Here is a 26,966-nt window from a genome sequence, read left to right on the forward strand (position 1 = left end):
AAATGAAAATTAACAGAGGGTAAAATGGAAAGAAGAGGAAAGTACAGACTACTTCCGTTAATGAGATCCTAAACTTAGGAGGAACTAGTAGTAATGGAAAAGAGTGGATGGAAGACAAATGTTTTGGTGGCAGAAGCAACCAAATTTAGCAGCTTATTCAATGTTAGACAAGAGAGATGGAGGAAGTGAGGAAACATTTTATAGATTGCAAGAAAATTGAGGGCATAGACTGCAATTTGTTCATCTTTACATTTTTCTCAACAATCCAGCAGTACCTTCTAATTAAAAGGCCCTTAGTTTTTAATATAAATAACCATATATGTATACACACGTTGCTAAGCATTGTTACTATTCAGCATTTTGCTATGCCTACACTATGGTGTGTTTGGAGGGGCAGTGTAGCAACAGTGAAAAGAAGACTGACTTTGAAGCCAAGAAGACCTGGTTTTTAAATCTCTCCCTTATTGTTGACCAGTTAGCCATATGACTCTGGACATGTTACTTAACCTCAGTGTCCCAGGCAATTAAGATTAAAATTTAAAGAACAGGTGCTAAGCTGCATTAAAAGAAGCAATTTTCAATCAGAGTCCCCTAATGGATGGGATCCCAGGTCTAGATTTATTTTAAGTTATTTTTAATGCCTTAATAATAACTATTTTAGTTCCTTGAAAATCCCTAAACATCTGTTCTATTTTATAGATAGGTCCAGAAGAAAATGGACCAGAAAGTTGGTACAGGTCCAGCTCATTGCTTTTCTCTTCCCTATAGGGTTAGGAGTAGATCATGGCACTGATGATGCCTATCTTTAAAACCTTGGAGAGACTGAGGGAAAGCAGAGATAAGGAAGAAGCATGATCATATGTGGCTGGGTAGAAAATGGAAACTGATTAGTTCTCTCTCACTCCTTCCAATCTAGTTCATGGCAATAGCTTATTTGTTTACATGTTGGTAAAGACAAATCATATACCTAGCCTGTTATTTCAAAAGAAAATAGTGAGAGGAGGACTCAAGGAAAAGGATTAAATGCTATGCAAGGAACCTAATGATGGCAGTTTGGATAGACTGAGACACTGTAAACATCCCAATACATAAAGCAACAAACATGAAGTTAAATTCCTTTTAGTCACATCATGAAGAAATGAGTTTCTACTTTAAAACTATGAAATTTTGGTTAAGAAATGTTCCATTGCTAATAGGTAGTTATTATTTAGCTATATTCAATCTCACTGATTTGTTTATAGAGGATGAAATTTTATAGGGAGAGACTTGGAAAGTCTAATTGTAGGACTCTCTTCCATTGTCCTGAGGCAAACAGAGCCATGGACCATGCTGTTCGTGGAGTTTTCTTGGTAAAGACACTGCTATTTCCTTCTCCAATGAATAAGGCGGCAAAGGAAGCTTAAATGACTTGGCCAGAGTCATATAGCTAGTAAGTATCTGAGACAGAATTTGAACTCAAATCTTCCTGCCTCCAAGTCACCTAGCTGCCACCTGTTCTCTTCCACAATAGCCTAAAAATACTTTAATGCCAGTAATAGGATCACAGATTGAAACCTAGCAAGGCTCTCAGATGCCACTTAGTCCCAACCCCTAATTTTATAGATGAGCAAGCTGAGGACTACAGAAATTAAGGTCACACATGTAATAAATGTCACAGGTAAAATTTCAACCCCTATTCTCTGACATTAAAGCCAGTGACTCCTTCCACTATACTATGATGCTTGCCAGTCTTCTAGATCTGACCCAGTTTAATCACTATAGCTGATCATTTGTGATGTTAACAGTGTTTCAGAAGAATTATAGGTTTGAAAAAAGTGAGAAATATAAAATACAGATTAGTTTTAATTACAGAAATAACAGCAAAAGTTGGTAACTAGTGAATATTCTAATAGCTATATACAATAAATGAATCACAGAATAGAAGAACTCAACAGCTATCAAACCCAATCCATACCTGAAAATGCATTCCTACTGAAACATGATATACCTAACAAATGTCAACCCCATGTCTATGTCTATTACATTTATGTATAGATAACTGCTTGTTAGAAAGTTTTTTCTAATGTCAAATCTATCTCTCTGCAATTTCCGCTCAGAATTGTGGTCACATTCTATCCTATAAGGTCAAACAGAACAATTATCATGGTAGGTAGGGCAGAATTAGGAAAATGACTGGACTGAAGTTAAACAAGCTATGAAATCTTAGTCAAGTCTCTCTACTTCTTCTAAGCATCAGTTTCATTATTTATAAAATTAATAAGTTGGACCACATTGGCTTCTAAGGACTCTAAACATCTTATGGCTGATAGTGTGATTCTAAATTGTGACTATTTTAAGCAACTATGCTTTTGAATTACCTCTGTTACCAATATTAGGTAACATAGCTATTTTGTAAAGCAAAATAACCAGAAATGATTTACTAACATCAAAATTACACATAAATATGAATTGCCAATTCAGTACCTAGAGAATGGCAAAAACAATTACCTAATCACTACTTCATGTCATTTGTTCATTTTAAACCATTATGTTACCTTAGTAATACAGCATACAACAATACTACATAACATTTTAACAGAATAGCATATGCTGATATGGTATACTAAGATAGATTTTTGATAAATACTTGACTAAGGATTTTTTCTTTTCTGGGTAACACACTTTAGGAATAGTAATCTTAAAAGTGTCCTGCTGCATTCTCTAAACTGAACTATGAGTTCAGTTAATCCAACAAGCATTTAGTCTATTAATGTATAGTATTATTTTGCCCTATTGATCATCTGATAGGGAAACAGAATAGAAAGAACCATTCAAGCCATTTAAATATGCTTCATTACTTAAAAGATTTTGAAATGACTAAAATATTTCATGTGTATTTTTTGATAAGATCCACAAATTTGAGGTTAGCTGAAGTAAAAATGCAATAACCAACAAGTACACATACATAGGACAATAAAGCCATCACAGTCAGGGACTTTTTAAAAGTTTAGTTACTTTTAAGTTAAGGATGTTATTTCAAAGCAAGGCAAGGTATTTATTTACTCTAATGGGATAGTCACATAACCATTAAATAGGGTGCAAGACAGTTTATCCTTCAAAATAAAGTATTTACTTTCTCATTTACCTTTGGTTATTTGAAAGAGCTACAACAAAGTCACTAAGAATTCAAAAAAAATCTGCTAGCTTGGGTTTTTTTCCTAGTTCGATGGTAAAATATTTGGTTTGGAAACTGAAGGCCTTCTATCTAATATATGTATATGAATGATTTGTGGCAATACTTAGGAATATTAAAAATATGAATATAAAAAATTTTATTGTGCCTTCAGTATCAACTTGTTAGGTTTTTTTCACCCTGATTTTCATAGTTTTAGAGGGTTTTTTTTTTCCTTGAGATAGTTCAGAAGAGAAGGGTAGGGAAGTAAAGGAAGGACATGGGCTTTTTAATAAGCAAAATTACCTCCAACTAGCTAAAGCTCTTAACAACAACCAAAAAAAAATTCATAAACTACCCAACTATCACACATATTATATTACATAAAGGAAACATGGCACAGAAGGATAGGAATACATTCATATATACTCTGGATGTCTCTGTGTGTGAATACACAAAGAAAAAAATATGTTCAATCTACCACAACCATCTAAACTTCTCAGTCTACTATATAAAACTCCATCTTCATTCCATTCTCACTGACCATGGTACTTTCTCATTGAGTTTGCTAACTGATCATATAATAGCAATAGGAAGTATCAAGTTTTCTAACCAATGGCAGAAACATATTGATTACAGAACTTCAGCAACAGGAGCCTCTTACCCAATCCTTAAGATTGATGAAAACCATAGCAAGAAACTCCACAAACAGTCACATTACCTGTTCTATCTTCTCTTCAGTTACTCCACTATGTTCCTGAAATATAGACAACCTCTACCCTACTCAACAGACAGGCATATGTATATGCATATACCTGCACAAATGCATGTATGCACAGACAAGCACAAACATCTTCCTTACTCTTCCACTTAAAACTATACCATATAAGTCATAGAACCATAGAAAGGAGGCTTTCCATTTGAGCACTTTTGTTCAGAGATAGAATTTCATAAACTGCAACATTTATTATTTTGAAGATCAAATGAGACAACAGATTCCAAAATAATTTGTATTTTAAAAAGTATAAAATTTTATTTTTAAAGTGTCTTAAATCCAAGCAATCAAATCAATGCTTCCAATCCTATTCCATCACAGTTTCACTACTCTTAAGGCCAGTTTAAACATAGTATTCAACTAATCCAAAAGCAAAAAAAAAAAAAAAAAAGTAACCCTTTCATTAAAAGTTTTCCTCCTAACAACCTAAAAGGCCTAGCTTGGTCCTTGTAGAGCCCAGCTTCTTAAACTTTGGTTTCGACCCCATATGGGGTCTCATAACTGAATGTGATTTATTATTGGTAAATTATGATTTATTAATGGTAAATGTTTGGTTTGGTTTGTAGACTTATTTCACATACCTATATACCCAGAGTCACATAAAAATTGCGCAGGCAAAAAAATTGGTTTGGGAGTGGGAAAAGTTTAAGAAGTCCTGCACAGATGACTAAACCTTTCCTGTTTAGAAAGAAAAAAAAAGTTAAATAAATGTGCATTCAAAACAGAAATAACCTACAAGGAAAATGTAACAAATAACAAAAACATCTTTATAGTTGCTACTTGAATAATTAATTCTACTTTAAAAAAATAGATTTAACCTCTTTATTCCTAATATTAACAAATAACTGATTTTAAAAGCAAAAGTGAGTAAATTAAAAGCACATTTGTAAAATGGGGAAGGGGGAGGGAAATCCATTAAAAATCATTATATAGCAGTATTGAGGTCTCCTTTGATTTAGTGTCTCATAGAACATTTAAAGTCAGAAGATTTCAAGTTTTTAAAAATTAGCTCAAGTTGATTTCTTTCATAACTTGCTTATTACCAGAGTAATTTAAGACTCAATTTATTAATCAGTAGCTTCAAGATAACAATAAATACAAAAATAGAACTTACTTTCCTCAATGATTAGGATAAGATTCTAGATACAAATTGCTTTTTTTCTAGATAATTATTCAATTTATTTCTATCATATGAACAATATTGCAATGCTTTCTTAAAATTGCATGTAACTCCCTCAAGGAGGGATATATAATACTGAAAACATAGGGGGCCACAATGGCAATCTACTAGAGGCCCATGGGCCTTTATTGCATCATTTACATAACTAGTAACATAATGACAACCTCTTGATTCCTTCACTATTATTTCACCAGTGTGGAAGTACACAAAAAGTGGGGTGTGGCCAAGTGTAGCAATGGTGTGGAGTTGCCACAATTATAAGTACATTCTATCAACTGCATATATTTACTGAGATCAACCAAGCCCAAACATGCTACTAAGGAGAGCAAAGAAAAGGTGGCTAGGAGGAAATTGGTCTGATTATTAGTAGTATGGACAACCACTTCAACAACTTTTTAGGTCCATAGGATTGGGGACCTTCCATAAACTGCCTGCAAGGGAAAAATAAAAAAATATGTTTGCAAACAATGGCATGAATTAGTGAGTAAGATTTTGTCCAGAACTGACTGCCACCAAGAGCATATATGAATCCATGCAAGAAGCTGCATAACTAAATTGTCAATAAAAATCTAATATTAAAAGCATTTTAAAGGGCCACTAAAATATAGTATATTCCTAATTTTACATCAGCAGAAGCTTTGAAACAAATCTCTATTAATCTTTATTGTATAATTATCATTATTTTAAGATGTTTTCCACTTGACATAAACATTATATAAAAGGTTCACAAGAAAACTTTCACAGAATGAGAGAATGTCAGTTAGAAGTAACAAGAGGCTATCAATTCCAATCTGTAGCTGAACAAGAATCTTCCTCTAAATCTAACTTATTAGTAGTTTTATTGTTCCATTCCAAGTTTATCTCTTCTAGCACATTACAAAGAAGAAATCAAATTTCTGAAATTTCAAAGGAAAGTTCAAAGTTATCTCTTTTTTTTTAATCAAAGTATGCTGAGGAAAATCAATCACACTTGCATGTACCTAACATCACAATAAAAGAGAATGTAACTAAAATATTTATTGTATGTCTTCATTTAAAGTTAAACTTTGGAACAGCCACCAATCTTTTTCTTTAATGCTAACATTTCACAATAAGTGTATTTCTATAAGCACTTTTAAAAATCTACTGTCATATGTTCCTATGACTTTCTAAAAGAGAAGATGCCTATTAAGAAGTGATATTAGTGACAGAAGGCAGTGTGGTATAGTGGAAGACATCTTGGCATATTAAGATTCCTAGAATTGGCTCTATGACTAAGTAGTCTTCTTAGGTAGGCAAGTAAACCTACCTCTATGAACCTTGGTTTCCACATCTGCAGAAGAGGGGCTGGGCTAGTTCCCTAAGGTCCTTTCTAGTTCTTACATTGCCAGTAATGCTGTGTTCTATGCTAAAATTCTAATGCCCTTTAAGCCCCAGTGCAAATTTCACTTCTTCCCAAAAGCCTTCCTTAGTCTTTTCTATATATAAGATGATCTTTCCCACCCTGGAACCTAATAGAGTCATATATATATACACATACACACATACACACACACACACATATATATATTACTTCTCATATACTTTATGAGTTCCAGGAAGGGGGACAGTATCTTATTTAATTTTTGTTTCATCTCCATCACTTAGAAATGTTCTACATATAACAGATGCTTATTACATCTTAGTTGATTGAATGAAATTATAATACCCAACATTTATATACATTTTAATATTTGCAAAACACGATCTCATGTGAGCTTACCCACAAAATAGTTACAAGTTTTATAATTGACATTTTATAGATGAGAAAATAGAGACTCAGAGGTTAAGTGATTTATTAATGATCATATAGCTAGTCACGTTATCACAGATGTGATCTGAATCTATGTCTGCTTGACTCCAGGTCCAACATTCTATCTATTCACTACTCCATACTGTATGGTTTCTATTCAATAATGTCATTATAGATAGGTCTTTTTTCTATTAGAGTATGAATTTTGTAGGATTCTGATGAAAAATTGTGGCATGGTTTATAATTTTTGGTATCCCATTAAAAATAAAATAATATTCATAATTGATGTTTACCTAACTTTCCCAGCTCATAATCATAATCCTGACATTATAAGATTTCAAGTAATATCTGAATTAGAATAATAGAATTAAAGGCCAAGTTATCTTCAACACTTCAGATTAGCTATACTATTTATCTCAGATGTCAGCATAGACATTTTATTTAGTGGCAATAGCAAATAGTATGTTCAATGGAAGAACAAGAGAAAGTATTATTTGCTTAACTAATGGAGTGATGATAGTTTTAACAGATTTGTTTCATTTGTTAACTTTGTATCAAATCTTAGTTTACTTGCAGGTGAATACATATACACACCACCTACTGCCTTTCTCATCCTGGTACTCTAATTATTCCTTGACCTACCTTTCATACTATTTTTTAAAATACCAATTCTTATCTTACAGAGTTTAAAGCTAACGGATCAATAAATGGAAAGATTACAACAAAAAAGCTATTATACAAAAATTGAGACAAATACACCCATTTGGAGTTTACCATGCCAATGCAAAGAGTCATATTACATTAGAACATTCCTAACATGATCTCATACTTCAACAAAATATTCCTTCTCTTTCCTTTTTAACAGATAGACCAACATAATATATGTCCTTTTCCTTTATTGTTCTTACATAAAGTTCATTTGATTAGGAGGTTAAGTCATTTCCTGCCTGAACATAGCTAAAGTTTGGGGTAGAGGGGGTCATTTTTTAAAAAGTTAATTATGTTTATTATTTCATCACCTTATTCATATTCAACATTTATAACCGAGTCTGGTGTCCTCTATCAAACATGAAGACCTACACTGGACTCCTAAGTGAAAGAAGAACTACCACTATGAATCATTCATTCTTTTGACATTTTAATGCAAATATTTTAAAATTAAACTTTTTAAACAATGAAACTATAGTTATCTTCTGACAAAATTCTCGGTAGAACAAAGGAATTTAAAACTGCACAGTGCTTTTGGGGAAGAGTTACCATAAACTGATGAGTGTTCACTACTCTTACACGTTACATGTGAATTCATCAGAACACACGAACAGGGCTCTCTTGAAACAAAAACAGTTTAAATTATGTGTTCTTTTCATCTAATAAAACTAAATGCAGAATTTCTAAATATTGAATTTATATATGTATATGTATATAAATGAAGAAAAGTGCTGACATTCTTAACTAGTATTTTACAGTGTCCCATTATTACCAAATCATCATTCTTAGAGCTAAATTTGACCTTAAAACTTTCCCAACTATATCTCAAAGCATTTAGATTCATCACAATTACTATAAGGATATGAATACCCTATTTCTCACTTATTACCTCCCTTTCCTATTAAAATGAATACCTTTCAAACTAGAGTTTCCAATAATTAAATAATATTAAACCTAATATACAAGATCTTCAAACACTCATAGAAGATAATGATTATGGAACTGAAATTTACACTAATTAACAACAACCAATTATGGATGAATTCTTGAAAATGCTATTTTTAAAGTTAAAAAGGAAAAGCTAAATATATAAAAGTACTATTTTTAAAACTTGTCTTTTACACTGTGTTTGCAGAATTGTTTTGAAAGCTACCATTTTTCTTCAAAAGAGGTGTATATAGCATGCTAAAACTATTCATGATAACCTTCTGGTATGATTTCCTCCTACTTTTCTATAACAAAGTACAGAGAAAAAAAGTTCAATGTATTTTAAAATAAATCCATTTCAAAACTAACATAACTTTGCCCTAAACTGCAAATACCACTGTGAACTATTACTTTGCCTAACTAAAAACTGTTTAAAAGTGGAAAATGTACAACTATGATACTTTGATTCTGTATCATAAGAGGAAAAAAAATACTTTAAATGCTATGAAGATAGAGCTAATTGTGTATACAGAGTACACCACAAAACCTTGATAGACTTCTGAAATCTATGATTGGAATAATCACCTGTTAGAAGCCTAATTCAAATAGGTTATCTCCACCACCACCCCTTTCGGGTCACCTAGAAGAGAACTATTGCAACACTCAGTTTCTTAATAAAACAAAATTATTTCCTGATATTTGTCTTATCGAGCTCTCCAATTCCTTTTCTAAAATGTGTTCTGCAGACTGCCAGTTTTTAAAGATTTTTTTTTTTTCAGGAAAACTTTTAGTGAACAAGCCGGAACTCTCAGAATATCTTTTCCTTATTATCACCTAGAGATGAAGAGGCCAGTTCTACTATATGCCCCAAGCATCTAGCTTTCAGCCTTTTTATTATCATTGTCAATGAATGGGCCCCAGTCAAATTAAAGCTGCCATTTTAGGTTAAAGACTAGAGAGCCTCTGTTGTGCAACAGCAAGACAAAAACACTCCAAGCGACAGATGCACTCTTGTGATTGGGGGTTGGGAGGAATTATGGATTTCAACTTCATAAAAATCACTGAGTTATTTTTAATAGGGATTATACATATGTATATATGTACATACTTACACATTACTGCAAACTAACGGGAATTATAACTGGGATAAATCAGCTACTCATGCTGCTAAGATCATAGTCATTAAGATTTTTTTTTTGCCGTCCTTAGAATAGATCTGTGAGGAAATGAACAGAAAGATTTTTTTCAACTGGATTGTTATGTTTAATGCGTGTTTCCCCAATTACTGAGACAGAAAATAAGGGGAGGAGGAAGGAGGGAACATCCCTTTTGGGGAGGTATTGCCCACTATAAACATTATTCAAAATCTGATTTTCCGAAAGTAAGATCAGAGCATATATATCTTTAGTTTAAAAAAATAAGCTAATAAGAATGTTCGGTATATTTCAAAAACCAAACAAAGTGATGAATAATTTTTAATAAACTATTAAAAATGTCCTTGTTAAATAATATAAAAAAAGAAAACTAAAAAGTACACTTAGCCTGTGGAGAGTTGGATAGTGTACCTAATTCTAGTAATTCAAAAGGAAACTCCCCATGTGGATTGCTACTTTTCTTTTGTCCATTGTCTGTTCAGGGGGAAAAACAACTACTTTAAACCGAGGCGTGAACAGTCTCTAAAAGTGACCTCTGGGGAAAAAAACGTCCGATCTATATGGCATGTGCACTATAAATACCACTTTCCTATTAGGGAGCACTCACAAAGGCAGCAGAGCAATTAGTTTTGGGGGGTATATTCCCACAGTGAGGGTGTCCTCCTCTTATGTAATGCTATCAGGATAAATGAATGCAATGTAATGATGGCTGCTCGTAGCCTGCAGCTCCTTCTCCCGGAGACTCACCAACAATCCCCCACACACACACAGATACACCACCACCACACACATGTACACACAGTGTCCGCTTCTCACTTCCACCCGCCCCGCATTTAACAGCTTTCACTGCCTGCACCGCACCACCACAAAAACCCACCCCATTCATCCGGTTCTCCCAGTGGGGCAAACACACACGCACACCGAACCTCCGGTAAGCCCAGCTCCCAATGTGAATCAAACAAACAACACCATCCCCCTCCCACCCTCGCTGCTTCCCCCTCCTCTTCCTCTCCCCACTGACCGCTTGGCCTCACACCACCTTTTCCGTTCACCCTCAAAATCGTTGTTATTTTAAGAGAAAAACCCACCCCAACCACCTCTGGGAGTCACCTGGTGACCCCCACCCACTCTCTGCCCCTAACCTCCAGGCAGTGTAAGGTGGGGGGAGGAAGGGAAGCGGAGTTGGGTTTCGAGGGTTAAGTCTCTATTATGCAGCAGCCGCCACCGCCAACCCTAGTCCAGCTCGGCAAGGTAGTGTTATCTCTTTTCTCCTCCTCCCCCTCGAGTAACCCACCCCCCTCCTCCCCGCCCCTAGTCTCCCTTCCCTCTTTCTTTCTTCTTCGGCTGTTGGGAGCAGCCGAGGCCCCGGGATCCCCCTGTCTCTAATGCGTGTAACTCTCCGTCGCTCCCATTCAGACCCTCCTCTCCTGCACTTTCCAGCTCTCAGGACAAACACCAGCACCTCGTGTTCTCTCCCTTCCTTCCCCTCCTCCTTTTCCCTCCCCCAGTACTTCCTCCCCTCACAGTTGCCGCAAGATTATCCTGTCCACCACTACCCCCCCCCAAACCCCCACCCAGCAAACCTCACAGGTTATTCCTCCGTGAGAAACCTCCGAAAGGAAAAACGAAATGCGCGTGGCAATGGGAAGGACTCACTTTGTTTAGCGCTTGTGTAGCCGCCGCGGCGGCGGCTGCTGCTGCTGCTGGGAGCAGTCAGCGTGGTCAGGTCCGGGAGGAGGGGGGGAAGAGGAGAGGGAGAGAGGAGAGAGAAGAGGGGAGGGGGATAGATCTCCCTGTCGTGATTCCCGGAGTCCTGTCCTTCCTTCCTCTCTCTCTCTCTCTCTCTCTCTCTCTCTCTCTCTCTCTCTCTCTCCTCTCCCCTCTCCCTCTCTCTCTCTCTCTCTCTCTCTCTCTCTCTCTCTCGAATAGCCACCGCCACTTCTCTTTTCTTTTATCTACCCAGTTCTCCTCGTTCCCATTTCTTTTTCTCACAGTTAGTTTTACTCTCAACTTTTTTTTTTCACCCTCTCTCTTTCTATTTAAAATAAAACCCTTAGTAACTCGTGCTCTGAAAAGGAAAGAGACGAGCAACGGTGCGAGAGGAAACGCTCACACAAACACACACACACACACTCACACACATTCACTTCTGTCCCCCATCCTCCTCCCTCCTCCCCCAGCAGCACAACAAAAAGCCATTTACATCCAAGGAAGTGACCCTACACACATACTGTGCAACACTCCTCCCCCCCCACCCCAGCTCAGCACACCCGTATCGGAACGGACCCATAGCTGCTCCCCCCAAACCGCGTTGCATAGTCCCCTTTCATCCCAGAGGCAAAAGTTAGAGGGAGGGGGGGCACCGGAGAACGTTATTCTCTCCGCAAGTTAGGTACCCCCCCTAACACCCAGGGACCCACAGAGTGTGTGGGGATCGTCAACCCTGGCGGTGGCTGCTGCTGCTGCTGCTGCTGTGTCCAGGCGGCTCCTGCCGCCACCACCGGGTTATAACAGGGTAACCCCGGGGAAGGAGTCGCCGTGCGGTTATTCATCAGCACGGCTGCTCCCACCCCCGCCTCCGGCCCCTGCCCCTGTCCCCCTGGGGTCCTCTCCCGGCTTCTGCGTCCCCCTCCCTTCTATCGCACAGTCTCAACTCCTCACTCAGACCCAACTCCGCTCCTCTCACTCCTCCGTCTTCCCCAAGTAGCAATTTCCTGCCGCCGCTCCTCCTCCCGGGAGGGAGCCCCGAGAAACTCACTCACCCAGTTGGCGGGGAGGGGGGGTCTCTGCCGGTGCCCTCGGCCAGAGGGGAAAACAAAACCCAGAGCGGACCCCGGAGTTGAGCTGGGCTGCCGCTGCCAGGGGGGGTTTAATTCACGGGCAGAGAGTTGGCCGCGGGTGAAATGGGCTCTGGTGAGTTTCAGGGTCTCCGGGGTCCCCCAGTCCTCCTTTCTCCTCTTCTCTCCTTTGTGTAATTTCACTCGATTCAAGTTTAATCCGATAGTTCCCGAGCACGAGCGCGTCCGTCCGCAACACCAGAGCTCAACCCCCGCGCCGCCGCCGCCGCCGCCTCCGCTGCCGCCGCCGTCGCCGCCGCCGCCGCGCTCCAGCACACCAGCGCCTGCGCGCCCCGCGCCGCGCGCCCCCGCCACGCCGCCGCCGCCGCCGCTCAGCTGCCGCCTGTTCTCCCCGGAGGCGCGCCCGCGCCGCCGACACCTGACGTCAGTCATCGCCTGGTATAATTTATGCAAGAATTCGGCCGGGGTGGCTGTGGCTGAAGAGCTGGAGAGACAGAGAATGAGGGGGAGTGAAGGGGCTGGGGGGAGAGAGAGAAAAAGAGAGAGGATAAGAAACAGAAGACAGAAAGATAAGAGATGAGGGAATGAGAGGAAAAAAGGAAAATTAAAAAGAAGAAAGAATGAAACAAGCGAAAGGAAGAGAGAGAATGAGAAAGAAGAGGGAAGAAAAACAGGAGAGAATATAAGAAAGATTGAAAGAAGGGAGGCGAAAAAGAAGGGAAAGAATATGGGGGGGATGGAAAGATGGAGAGATGGAGAAAGATGAGATTGGGGGGAGGGGTTACTCATTCAGGAGTTCCACTTCCCGTCATAGAACGGGGACTGCAGGGGGATCTGGAGAATGTTTCTCAGTACTCTGGGCTGGCCTCCCTGGCCTTTCTTCAAATAATAATAAATACTCTGGTGTTTGCCGAAGGTGGTGGTATGGGGCGGTGGTCGGGTGAAAGTGCTACTGTTGTAGCCCTGGGTAGTGCCACAAAGTTGATGACCTCCTCTTTCAATTGATACAAACTCACAAGTACTAGTTCCGTTCCGCTCCGCAAGTTGCTGAAGGGGAGAGGAGGAGGTTCTCGCTTTAAAGGAGAAGAGAGAAGAGTGCATATTTTAAAAAAGGAGTTGCCACGTTTTCCACCTCACATCACCTTTCCTTGTGTGTCAGGGTGCAGCACTCCCCCGGGGTAGGAAGCTGTTTATTTAGAACCTTTTCCACTCAGCCAAATGTATGAGGAGGTGTTGCCCAACGCAACACAGACAGCCGCAACTCGAGGTGTTTGGAAATCTCTTCTGCAATTATCCTTCAACTTGAAATTAAGAGGCCCTTTTATTTCTTTTCGAATTAAACCTTTTGAAATGACACTTCTTCATAAGTAAATTTGGCGCTTCCTCTTCGTGTAGCTTTTCTCCCATGGTTAATGGCAGAACGACTTTCTTTTGAAAGTGTAACTGCCTGGATGTCCTTAATATTGTTGAATATGTTACCTTGCCAAAATAAATAAATAAAGCACTTGTTATGAAAGAAAAAGGTAGGTTGTGTACCATTTATTAAACATGTCAAGGCTAGAATATTTTAATCATTCTTCCTCCCCCCCGCAAAAAAAAAAAAGCCAACTCCTCTACACTTAAATATTTGAGTGACTTATTCTCCCATGTTACTCTTTCCAACATAACTCAAAGTTTCAGGTTTGAAGTCACTATTTTTCCTGGAAAATGAATCAATTTGCTCAATCTGAATAGTAAATCTACAAATATCCCCCCCAAAATGTAGAAATAATCCAAAAATCTTCTGCTATACATACAAGACACTCTCTTGATAAGTTTTAAAGTCCAGATGACAGTGTGGTAATCAACATTGGAAAAAGATGATTTAATTAGGGACCAATATAAAGAAAATAATATGTTAACGATTTTGTTCAAGTTTTTATTCAAGAATATAAATTCCATATCTTTAGAAATTGAATATGATATTGGGAAATCATTAAAAAGTTAGCAAAAGTTTTTAGCAAAAAACATCTAGGAACTAATAATATTTCAAAATATGAAAACTATACTAATATTTAGGTTTAAAGAATAACAAAATAGTTCATAGTCAAATACTCTGCTAATCATTAGTACCAATCATAGTCTTTAAGTTTTAGTCACTGACAACTAGCATATAGTTTCAATATTCATGTTTCTTCAGTATTGAAAATGGTATTATCAGAATTAATGTTAGTAGGTAACATACTTGCAGTTGTTTAGAAACTGACTAATATATTTCTTTTTCTACTATTAATACTGTAATCTTAATTTGGAGGAGGGAATCTTTTAGAATTGTAATGTTTGTAAAAAGTTTACCAAAGTTGACTTTATAATATTGTCAATTTCTAAAATTCAATTACTGAATTTGAATCCATTAATTAGATCATTACTATAATCTCTCCAAACCAATAACAAAGTACAAATTTGTATTATTGTAAAACTACTAGGCTCTACTGTAAAACTAATACTAACAAACTATAAATTCTTTGAAAAGTCCAATATGTAATAGGAAAGAAAGGCTGGTTATATAAACAACATAGATCTATACAGCATTTTTCACCTTTTATCAAAATCATTGTTTAAATTCTGAGTAGGATAAAGTAATTTTTAAAAATTGGAGTTCATAGTGACTTTCAATAAAAACAATGTAATGGAGAATGGCTGTAATTTTTATTGAATAAATCTATATATACATGTAGATTTAAATATAACAATACATAGAAAGATAGAATTATGATCAAGGCATAGAAACTCAGAGTTAAAAGGAAGGAGGGAATAAGTATTTATAATAAGCACTATATTAAGTACTAAGTCTTCCTGACTCCAGGCCTAGTCCTCTATCCACTGTACCACTTAATTATCTTGAAAATCATCTAATTCAACCCATCTATCCCTGAAGAGGAACACCTATGTTTTCATTATCAATCTTCCTTTCTGAAATTTCTACAAATTGGTATTAGTTCTGGCTTCTGCAATCAAGCAAAACAACTCATCCCCATTTTCCAGACCACTCCTTCAAGTTCTTGAAGACTATTGTGATCTTTCTTGAGGCAGGTAAATGGCACTTTGCATAGATTGCCATACCTATAGTCAGGAAGAACTAAGTTCATAATCCAACCTCAAACTCATACTCGCTCTATGACCCTTAAAAAGTTACCCTCTCTACCTCAGTTTCCTTATCTGTAAAATGAAGATAATAAGTTCCAGGCTCTGTGCTATATGATGTGATTGTCCCTGCCCTCAAGGAACCAGCTGTCCACTAAAAATCCCAGATGAAATTTTCCCTTCACATGAATTATTCACCCATTATATTGTCTCAACTAAAAGCTCATCTTCTACAGAAAATCCTTTTTTATCCTAATATCTTCCCTCTTCTGATTTCTGATTTATCCTGTATATAGTTTGTGTGTTGTCTCCCCCAATAGACTGTGAACTCTTGGAGAGCAAAGACTGTCTTTTGCCTTTTTTTATGTTCACAACACTTAGCACAATGTCTGGGACATAGTAGATATATTAATAAATGTTTGTTGACTGACAATTATGCAGTTAGGTTTTTAACTCTATAGGATCTTACATTTGTATCTATTAAATGCATCATAATCATCATAGCTATGTAGTATTTATATAGTACTTAGAGGTTTACAAAATACTTTATATGAGTTAACACAATTGATCATTACAACTCTTTGAGATAAGTGCTGTTGTTATGCCCCCTTTAAAGATAAGTAAATCAAGATAAAAATTATTTGTTCAGGATCATATCACTAGTAAATATCTGAGACAGGATTAAAATTCAGGTCTTTCCAATTCTAAATCCCAATTCTACTTTTTCTACTACTTCTAATACAGAAACCTTACTAGAAGATCACAGGATCATAGAACTTACATCTGTTTTTTTAAAAAAAACTGTAAATATTTGGTAGATAAGCTCTCATTTTATAATTCAGGAAACTGTGTAGTAAATAGCAGATCTGGAATTCCAACCCTCTTACTGCAGATCTAATGTTCTTTCCACTTCACCATGACTCCTTCCTTCCTTCATGGAAGAACTATTTTCCAATAAGTTAGCTTTCTAACTTGTCATCTGTGATGCAATAAGCATGCCATCTACATGCTGAAGGCAGGAACTGTTAGGTTTTTTTTTTGTTTTTTTTTTTGTATACCTACTAACTAGCACAGCACTTTGCCCATAATTTACTTTTTTTTCTCAATGGGTATTTTATTTTTCCAAATACATGTAAAGACAGTTTTCAACATTCATTTTTATGACATTTTGTGTATTTTTTTTTTCTGCCTCTTTCCCTTACCCCTTTCCCTCCTGGAGACAGTAAGCAATCTGATACAGATTATTCATGCAAAATCCTTTTAAACGTATTTTCACATTTGTCATATTGTGCAAGAAAAATCAAATCAAAAGAAAAAAAGCAAACAAACAAGCCAAAAAAAAAAAGTGAAAATATTATGCTTCAATCCACATTTAGTCTCCATAGTTCTCTCTGTCTCTCTCTGTCTCTCTCTGTCTGTCTCTCTCTCTCTGTCTCTCTCTGTCTCTCTTTGTGTATGTGTGTGTGTGTGTGTGTGTGTGTGTGTATGTCTTTCTCTCTCTCTCTCTCTGGATTCAGATGGCATTTTCCATCCCAAGTCTACTGGAATTGTCTTGGAACACCACATTGCTAAAATGGACTAAGTCTAGCATAGTTGATCATCACATAATCTTGCTGTTACCCTGTACAATGTTCTCCTAGTTCTGTTCACTTCACTCAGCATCAATTCATGTAAGTTTTTCCAGGCTTTTCTGAAATTAGACTGATGATTTCTTATACAACAATAATACATAATTTACTTACCATCTTCTAAGTTTGCCTCATTTTCTGCAATCCTCATCTAAGTCTATAGAGATGACACCTACTATAAGTTCACTCTAATAGGAGAAATCAGCACATCAGTTGCTTGCTGATCTTTTTGATTACTGAACTCTTTGCCATCTCTGACCACTCTCAAATTCATTCATATTCTGTTTCTCCCATAATCCCCTGCCCCAGCTGCCCTGAATTTGGAATGTATAATTAAGGAAGTAATTTCAGAACCTTACAGAAGGACCTTTCAATGAATAAGTCTTTCCCCTGTGCTATAGCCCCCAACTTCTTAAACTGTGGTTCAAAACCCCTATATGGGAGTCTTGTAACTGAATGTGACGGTCAAGAAATTATGAATTATTATTAGTAAATGTTTGATTTGTATACACATTTTATATACCTATGTACTTGGGGTTACATAAAAATTTCTTCAGGGGAAAAAGGATCATGAGTAAAAAAAAAAAAAAAAAAAAAGTTTAAGATGCCATAAGCATAGCAGACAAATTCCCCTAGGTAGTAAAGTAGAAAGAATCCTAGATTTGGAATCAAAGGATCTATATTTGAATATCCACTATACTACTTAACATATGTAGGACTTTGGGCAAGGAATTTAACCTATCTGGGTCTCAGTTGCCTTATTCAGAAATTATGAGAGCATGAAAATAGAAAAACTCCCAAGGTCACATCTAGTTATAAACCTATGATCCTATCAACTTATGTTCACTTAACTATAAGAGATTGACTCAAGATAAGGCCACAAAGAGAATGTCTTGGATTCCATAAAGAATTCTGTCATGGGAGTGAAAAATAGATGATGACCCAGCAAAGGGAACTGAGAAGAAGCAATAAGTAGGAACAGAATTAAAACAAAGCTGTGTTGTGGAACTTGAAGGAAATAAACTGAGTTGATTCTTCTCACCAAGGTTATATCTCTAGTTGTGCCTTTTATCCTATCCCTTACTCGTTTCTAAAATGGAGATAATAATTCCTAGCTTCTGGTTGTTATGAGGATCACATGAAATATTAGCCATAAAGTACTTAGCACAGTGCCTAGCACATAGTATGAGCTATGTAAATGTTAGCTGCATCATCATCGTGTTGCTATTATTCTCCTCTTCCTCCTTCATTCTCCCTTCTCTTCCTCCTCTTCTTCCTCCTCCTCCTCCTCCTCCTCTTCCTCCTTCATTTTGGCCCTTTGATCATTCCCTCCCTTTTCCTTCATTTCTAAATATTCATTTAGAATATTTCCTATCTATTACTTTTTCTCTGCCTCCTATTGATAATACCAGGTTACCACATCCTTTAAAAAATTTTTGATTATGTGATCCCCTGAAGCTATCATCTTATATCTTCCCTCCCTTTCACAGCCAAATTCCTAGAAAACTTATTTTCACACCACCCACTCATTTTTCAATCCTTTACATTCTGATTCTATCCCTACTAGTTAACTGAAAAGGCAAATCCTAATGTTACCAGTAGTTGCCTAATTACTAGATTTAATGACCTTTTTCTCAGACCTCATTGTATCTTACTTTCTTAAGCTTTTGCCACTATCTGCCACCTTTTCCTCATGAGCATTCTCCTCACCTAATATCCATAATACTGTTTTCTTTTTTTTTTTTTACCTGACTAGTGTCACCCAGTCTCCTTTACTATATCATCATCTATCTTCCACCCCCACTTAGATGCCACCAAAGGTTCTACAAAGGGTCTATCCCTTTTAGTTTCTTCTCTTATCACTCTACATTCTTTTCTTGATCTCACTAGCTCCCAAGAGTTGCTATGGCTATTCAAATGATTCCAAAATCAATCTATCCAACTCTATCTTTCTCTTTAATGCTAATACTATATACATGATGGTGATGACATTTAGAATTAAAAGGAGCATGATCAGGGGAGTCACTTATCCATTTAAAGACGAGCTCATCAAATAATTTAACAAATAAGTGAAAACTCACCCTAGCCCAAGTCATGCTTCATATCTTATTTTGTCATATGCCACAACACCAAGGCCCCACCAGCATGAGCATTATGCCAAATATCTAGCTATTATTTTTCTTCTCATCCAGAAACGATAAAGTTTTCACCCTGCAGACCTCTAGTTCTGGCTCTTTGAGCACCATGTCATCTCTAGGAGAGAGAGGTGGGGGAGAGAAAGAGAGATGAGGAAGAGAGAAAGACAGAAACAGAGAGACAGACAGAGAGACAGAGACAGAGACAAAGACAGAGACAGACAGAGGAAGAGAGAGACAGAGACAGAGACAGAGAGACAGAGATACACAGAGAGACAGAGAGATACAGAGAGAGAATGCAGGAGTTCAGGAATCACAACAGGGACACCAATCCCCCTCCCTCTTCTCTCTATTTAATATGAAAGACCAAGAGATATAGGCTAGAGTTAAAGTGTAGAGGGAGAAAAAGAAATGTTTTTCTCCCCCACAGGGTAGAGAAGGGAAGGATGTTCTCAAGATTTTGTTATAGGAATGGGAGTCTGGGGACCAAGACTCACACAGTAAATAACACAGCTCCTTCCAGATCTGCTGAAAAAGTTAGGTCACCTCTTGTACTTCTGAAGCTGAATGGTTAAGTACTTTTAGTACTGCAATATGAAAGCACTACAGTCACTGTCATTATTTTTGCTCTGCCTTGGAGCTTGATTGGTGAGTGAGTGAATGAAAACTCTCTTCATATGCTAGAAGTAGTGGAATTCAGTTTATGCATGATACAAGGTATTTGCTGTGATACTAGAACCTAACCAGTATAGACAATTTGCCAACTGTCCTAATACTTGGAGGGTATTCATTCCCCCCTCTCCCTTTTGAAAAATTGATATTGGAAAAGGTATTTCAACTTACCATCATAAGACCTCACTCACAATTCTTAAGATGGTCTATTCTTAAATAAATAGATCAAAAAAATAGATAAATTAAATAAATAAATGTTCTTTTTTCTCCTGTTAATTCCACCCACCCCATTTGTGTCGTATTAACATAATAATTATCAGTTTCTCTAAGACTTCCCTAAATTTCTCCTGCCAAACAATTTTTCCTTTCTCTACATGCCACCTTTGGTCTTCTATAAGGCCCTGCCCCAAGACTATATACAAATACCAGACAGCCTTGAAAGATAAGAATTCTTCTACCATCTCCTGCTCCCCACATCCCAAAACTTCTCCAGAGTATCAAAGCACTCTTCCTGTACCCTAAACTCATACCCTTAAATATACTATTCTATGAAATGGGTTTTCATGGGCCTCACAGGACACAACAATACCATCTGCTATGATTTTGAACTTTAAGGAAGATCCTTGAACAGACTAATAATATATGCCTCCCTCAATGGGCCTTCTTTATCACCTATAATTTGCCTAAATTCACTCTTCTATGGGAATTAGCATACTTTTATTTTCTTATACTCTCCTCATTCCAATGATTTGGAACACATAGCTACCAATGTACAAACCACTTCTCCCATCCCTACCTAACCACTCCCTTATTCCTAACGACCTCATCCCACCTCCCTAATGTCCTATTCTGCTTGCTCCTTTCACTATGCTATCTAAAATACCTGCTTCAGGATTAAGGAGGAGGACATTATTGTAAGCATGAAGGTGGGGGCAGCCAGGAAAAATGCAGTTAGGAGATGGGAGTATCATATGTGAGAAATAGTAAAGTAGCCAATGTCAGTGGATCTGAGTGTGTGAAGAGGAGTAATGTATAAAAAGACTGGAAAGCTACAAAATGACTAGGATATGAGACAGACAGAGACAGAGAGAAACAGAAAGAAAAGAGGGAAAGGAAGAGAAGAAAAAAGAGGAAGAGAAGGAAAAAGAAGAAAGAGGAGGAGGAAGAGGGAAAAGCAGAAAGAAGAGGAGGGAGAGGAGGAGGAAGAGGAAAAGAGAGAGAGAGAGAGAGAGAGAGAGAGAGAGAGAGAGAGAGAGAGAGAGAGAGCACTTTCATTTGTAGCAAATGCTCTTTAGCTAATCTTCCAATTCCCAGTTTTAGTGGTAAACGGTCTCCAAAAGGGCAGCTGCTACTTCTTCCCTAAGAGTTCCAGGAGTCTATGAGAAGTTGGGTATGGAGTAGGGTTCATGAACATACATTAGTGTTTCTTACTGATAATTATCAGTCAACATATATCAATCAGCCAGACTTGATTAGGTTTTAGAAAGGGGCATTATACTAATAGTAAGAATGATTATCACAGAACATCTCCCTAAAGGTCTGTCATATTCTCCAACTCAAATATATTAAGAATTGAGGGGAAAGTAGACAAAGTATCAGAGCCTACCGTCCAGAGGGACAGTATCTATTAGGACCTCAATAAAAAGTTTAATCCTCACATACCCTGAAGTTCAAAAAGTTAAGGTATCGTGAACTAGTTAGTTTCTCCTCCTCTCAGGTCCTAAACGATTTCCTTTCAGGGATTTGTTTGAACTTGTTTCCACTACTCATTGGCCAGTCACTGGGAAATTCCCATTCTGAAGTGGCTTTCTATATCACAGAAGACATGGAAGGTGTGACCAATTCTCCTCAGCCAATGCCAACACACATCCTATGGAACAGTCCTTCTTTTCATCCAATGGCTTTCAAGGACTTCTCTCACCCCAAGATTATAATACTCTTGATCAGAGGTATTCTCACCTGTTTAAGGTACTTATTTTAAGAGGAAAGTAGAATGAGGGATTGATTTAGTAAACCCAGAGCTTCACATAAAATGATTAATATTAAAAGCACTTTTTATTTCCTTAAAACTAACTAGGGGGATTTGGTATTGGCTAAGAAATAGACTAGTTGATCAATGGAATAGGATAGGTTCAAAGGACAAAACAGCCAATAACTTTAATAATCTAGTGTTTGACAAACCCAGAGACTCCAGTTTTGAAGATAAGAACTCACTATTTAACAAAAAATTACTGGGAAAATTGGAAATTAGTATGGCAGAAATTGGGCATTGACCCACACTTAACACTGTACACCAAGTTAAGGTCAAAATGGGTTCATGACCTAGGTATAAAGAATGAGATTATAAATAATTTGGAAGAGCATAGGATAGTTTACCTCTCAGACCTGTGGAAGAGGAAGGAATTTATGACCAAAGAAGAACTAGAGATCATTATTGATCACAAAATAGAAAATTTTGATTATATCAAATTGAAAAGTTTTTATACAAATAAAACTAATGCAGACAAGATTAGAAGGGAAGCAATAAACTGGGAAAACATTTTTGCAGTTAAAGGTTCTGATAAAGGCCTCATTTCCAAAATATATAGAGAATTGACTCTAATTTATAAGAAATCAAGCCATTCTCCAATTGATAAATGGTCAAGGATATGAACAGACAATTCTCAGATGAAGAAATTGAAACTATATCTAGCCATATGAAAAGATGCTCCAAGTCATTATTAATCAGAGAAATGCAAATTAAGACAACTCTGAGATACCACTACACACCTGTCAGACTCGCTAGAATGACAGAGAAAAATAAGGCGGAATGTTGGAGGGGATGTGGGAAAACAGGGACACTAATGCATTGTGGTGGAATTGTGAATACATCCAGCCATTCTGGAGAGCAGTTTGGAACTATGCTCAAAAAGTTATCAAACTGTGCATACCCTTTGATCCAGCAGTGTTTCTACTAGGTTTATATCCCAAAGAGATACTAAAGAAGGGAAAGTGACCTCTATGTGCTCAAATGTTTGTGGCAGCCCTCTTTGTAGTGGCCAGAAACTGGAAACTGAGTGGATGCCCATCAGTTGGAGAATGGCTGAATAAATTGTGGTATATGAGTATTATGGAATATTATTGTTCTGTAAGAAATGACCAACAGGATGATTTCAGAAAGGCCTGGAGAGACTTACATGAACTGATGCTGAGTGAAATGAGCAGGACCAGGAGATCATTATATACTTCAACAACAATACTATATGATGATCAATTCTGATGGATGTGGCCATCTTCAGTAATGAAATGAACCAAATCAGTTCCAATAGAGCAGTAATGAACTGAACCAGCTATACCCAGTGAAAGAACTCTGGGAGATGACTATGAACCATTACATAGGATTCTCAATCCCTATATTTTTGTCCACCTGCATTTTTTATTTCCTTCACAGGCTAATTGTACACTATTTCAAAGTCTGATTCTTTCTGTACAGCAAAATAACTGTTAAGACATGTATACTTATATTGTATTTAATTTATACTTTAACAAATTTAACATGTATTGGTCAACCTGCCATCAGGGGGAGGGAATGGAAGAAACAAGGGGAAAAAGTGGAACAAAAGGTTTGGCAATTGTCAATGCTGTAAAATCACCCATGCATATAACTTGTAAATAAAAAGCTATTAAAAAAAAAAAAAAACTAAACTAACTAGGGAGGGAGGGGGGAAGGTGTAATTAGGTGGATACAGCACCAGCCCTGAAGTCAGGAGAATCTGAGTTCAAATTTGACCTCAGACACTTTACGCCTCCTAGCTATGTGACCCTGGGCAAGTCACTTAACCCCAATCGCCTCAGCCAAACAAAAACAAAAAAACCTAACTGAAGGGAGGGGAAGCTTTTTCTCAATCTGCCAACTAAAAAGGGACAGTCCTAGATTCCAAAATCCAATCAGTATGATTCTAGTGAGTATGCTCAAAATACATGAAGAGTTGCCTCCAAATAATGTCCTATGTCCCCAAGATAACAAAAGTATTACTTATGTCTACTTTGTGCCAAATACTATGCAGAAGGGATACAAATATAAAAGTGAGACAGTCTCTGACCTCAGTAAATCAGTCAGCTATCTTATTATGTGACAGGCACAGTATTAAGTGTTGGGGATACAAAAACAATTTCTGTCCCAAAGGTGCTTACATTTAAATGAGTCAGATAACACATAAATATATATGGGGTACATGAAAGACAATATGAAAGGTATACACTTGTAGGGGATTGAAAAAAAAAAACTGTCTGCTGAAGGTGGGATTGTCCTGAAGGAAGTCAGGGAAACTAGAAAAAGGAGATGAGGAAGCAGATCATCCACACAAGGTGACAGTAAATACAAGACAAAGAGACTGGAGATGGAATATAGTGTTTGAGCAACAGTTAATTAGGCCAAAATAATTGAATAGTGTGAAAGGGAGTAAAGTATAATGAGCACTGAAAAGGTAAGGGCTAAGATTATGGCAAACAGAAGAGTTTATTTGAACTTGGAGGTAATGGAGAACCCCTGGAACTCAAAGGGGGAGAGTAGGGTAGCAGAGGGACTATGGTGAAATCTTTATTTTAGGAAAAAAACATCTTGGTAGCTGAATGAAGTATGTACTGGAGAGGAAAAAAAAAAACTCGAGGCAGGAAGATTAGTTAGAAGGTTGTTGCAATAAAAGGCAAGAAGTGACAACTGGGTCACTACGATGGGCTCTCTGAGTAGAGAGATTAGTATGCACAAAAGAAATGCTGAGAAAATGTACATCCCAGTCATTGCCACCACACTTATGGAGGCCAACATCACCTCCCTCCTGAACCTTGTAATAGTCTCCTTGTTGGTGTCCCTACCTCAGATGTTTCCCCACTCCAGGACATTCTCCACTCAAATATGAAATTGATCTTCTTAAAAGGCAGGTCTGACCATATTGCCACCACCATCCCACTACATGCAATAAATACGCTCAGCCCCACTTAGAAGCAGTTGATGGTAACTTGTTGTAGAAACAAATGGCAGTGGTAGACGTGTTTCCACATTGCTTGTGAGATGAAATCATTTTCAGCTTAAAATATGATAGCAATAAGAGTACTGAAAGGTTTTTTGCAAATGAAAATGCAAAAACAGACTTGTGTGTACCCACTTAGCCTCAGAAAGGAGTTCCATTTTTATGAAAATCATTTGAGAATAACTCCAACTTTGAGAGCTCTAAAGAAACAAGTTTTCCTGAAGTAGTATGCTCCCTGGAGAAACAAGAGGAAAGTCCACATAATTATTGTGCAGTTTTCTACTGAGAGAGGAAATTCTGTGAATTATTCAAATAGTGCCAGTCTGACAAAAAAGATATTACTTGTTCTGTAGTCCCCAAAGTATGTTTACCTTCCAGGAAGAGTCTAAGCCACAGGGTGGCACCATGATTCTGGAACAGATTGTATAAGATGCAGTGAGAGAGGTTTTTACTGGAATGTCAGGATTTTATCCAGATAATAACCCTAAGTAGATTTTCTTTCTAGAAATGAGCTAATGAGTTGTTTGAGTGCTATGTGTTTCCAAAACTGTTTATAGGCTTCTGTAGATTCTTTGTTGTTGTTTTTTTTTTTTTTTTGTATTTTCTCTGGGGTTAAGATGGAGGTTGTCACATATGTGATATGCATTTAATACCCTATGTGCATGTGTGGGAATTGGAGAATTACTCATATTTGGGGAAACTTATACACAAGCCATACTCTCAGTATATTTAGAAATCTTCCTGGAGTACTCTATCTAGGTGAGAATAATAAACCAAAGAAAGAAATCAACCCTTTCACATCAGGCTACCAGGACTAAACCTGGTTTATGTCAGCCCAAGGTCTTGGGGGCCATGTGTGACATAATATTTACAAGCATATTATGGAATTATATACATTAAAAGCACCTGCATAGGACACAGAATTTTAAACAAAGACAATTCTACTTATAAAAAAAGGAATTATGACAATACTATATACAAAAAGGTGACAATGATTAATATTTAAGGAAATATGGATTTTCTTAAAGCAATAATCTCCAACAGACTCCTCTTGAAGATGGACATCAAGGTAGATGAGATAGAGAGCCACATATTATATATTTTTATAATGATTTACATTTTATATATAATGTATTATGACTATCTATATAAAATGTACATTGACTCTTGGGAAATTGTGTTAATTTTATTCATATCATCATACTTTCTTGATTTTATTACCCATTCCCTCTTATTTCATTTTCATAATTCAGTTTCATTACACCAGAAACATAAGGCAAATTAGATATATAAAATCAGGGGGAAAGCAAGAAAAGATAATGAGGATCACTATAAATATTTGTGGGGGTCACAATTAAAAAAATAGTGTTTTAAGGAAATTCATGTAAATAGAAGAAAAATTATATATTTTGATACAAAGAATTTGCCTGGCATTCTTTAAAAGTATATTATGCATTAACATTTAGAAAAAATAATACAAAAAAAAAGAAAAAATAGTACTTTATTTTTTAAAGAAAGAGTCTGCCTATCTCACCCAAGACAGAAGTGTATTAGCTACTGGTGGGCCTATGATTATCACAGGAATTTTTATCTGCTCCATTTCTGACCCAAGCCCTCTTACCCCTTTTTGGGCAACTTCCTGCTCTGATAGGGCCATAAAATTGATAATAAATTTGGGAAAAAGACCCAATCATCATAGCTCATTACAGCTCAGAAAATCTCAAGAAATCTTTAGTCTCAGGCTTTCCAGTAGTTGAAATTACAGCCATAAAAAGTATAATACCACACTTGACTTTTTTTTTTTGTTTCTAACTTTTTCAATTTTTTTCTATTTTCTAACTTTTTATTTTTAATTTTTTCTGATCTGAGCTGGATCACCCCTCCTTAGGGAGTCTGGTGACTCTCCTAAAGGCTCACCACATAGGTGTTAGACTT

General features: G+C 37.0%; 1 protein-coding gene across 4 annotated transcripts in view; it reads right to left on the minus strand.

Annotated features, from left to right (window-relative positions):
- The window catches only part of CHD7 (chromodomain helicase DNA binding protein 7), a 227,968-nt gene extending 215,243 nt beyond the window's left edge, over positions 1–12,725 (minus strand). For 3 of the 4 annotated variants that reach the window (XM_031946368.1, XM_031946367.1, XM_031946364.1), the window contains exon 1: positions 12,429–12,725. The gene's annotated coding sequence lies outside the window, so the exon portion shown is untranslated. Of the gene's footprint in view, positions 1–9,624; positions 9,729–12,428 lie in introns of all 4 variants that reach the window. The other variant, XM_031946365.1, reaches the window with a different exon arrangement.
- Positions 12,726–26,966: the final 14,241 nt, after the last annotated feature.

The sequence above is a fragment of the Sarcophilus harrisii genome, chromosome 1 (assembly GCF_902635505.1).
Source record: "Sarcophilus harrisii chromosome 1, mSarHar1.11, whole genome shotgun sequence".
In the NCBI taxonomy this organism is placed as follows: Eukaryota; Metazoa; Chordata; class Mammalia; order Dasyuromorphia; family Dasyuridae; genus Sarcophilus; species Sarcophilus harrisii.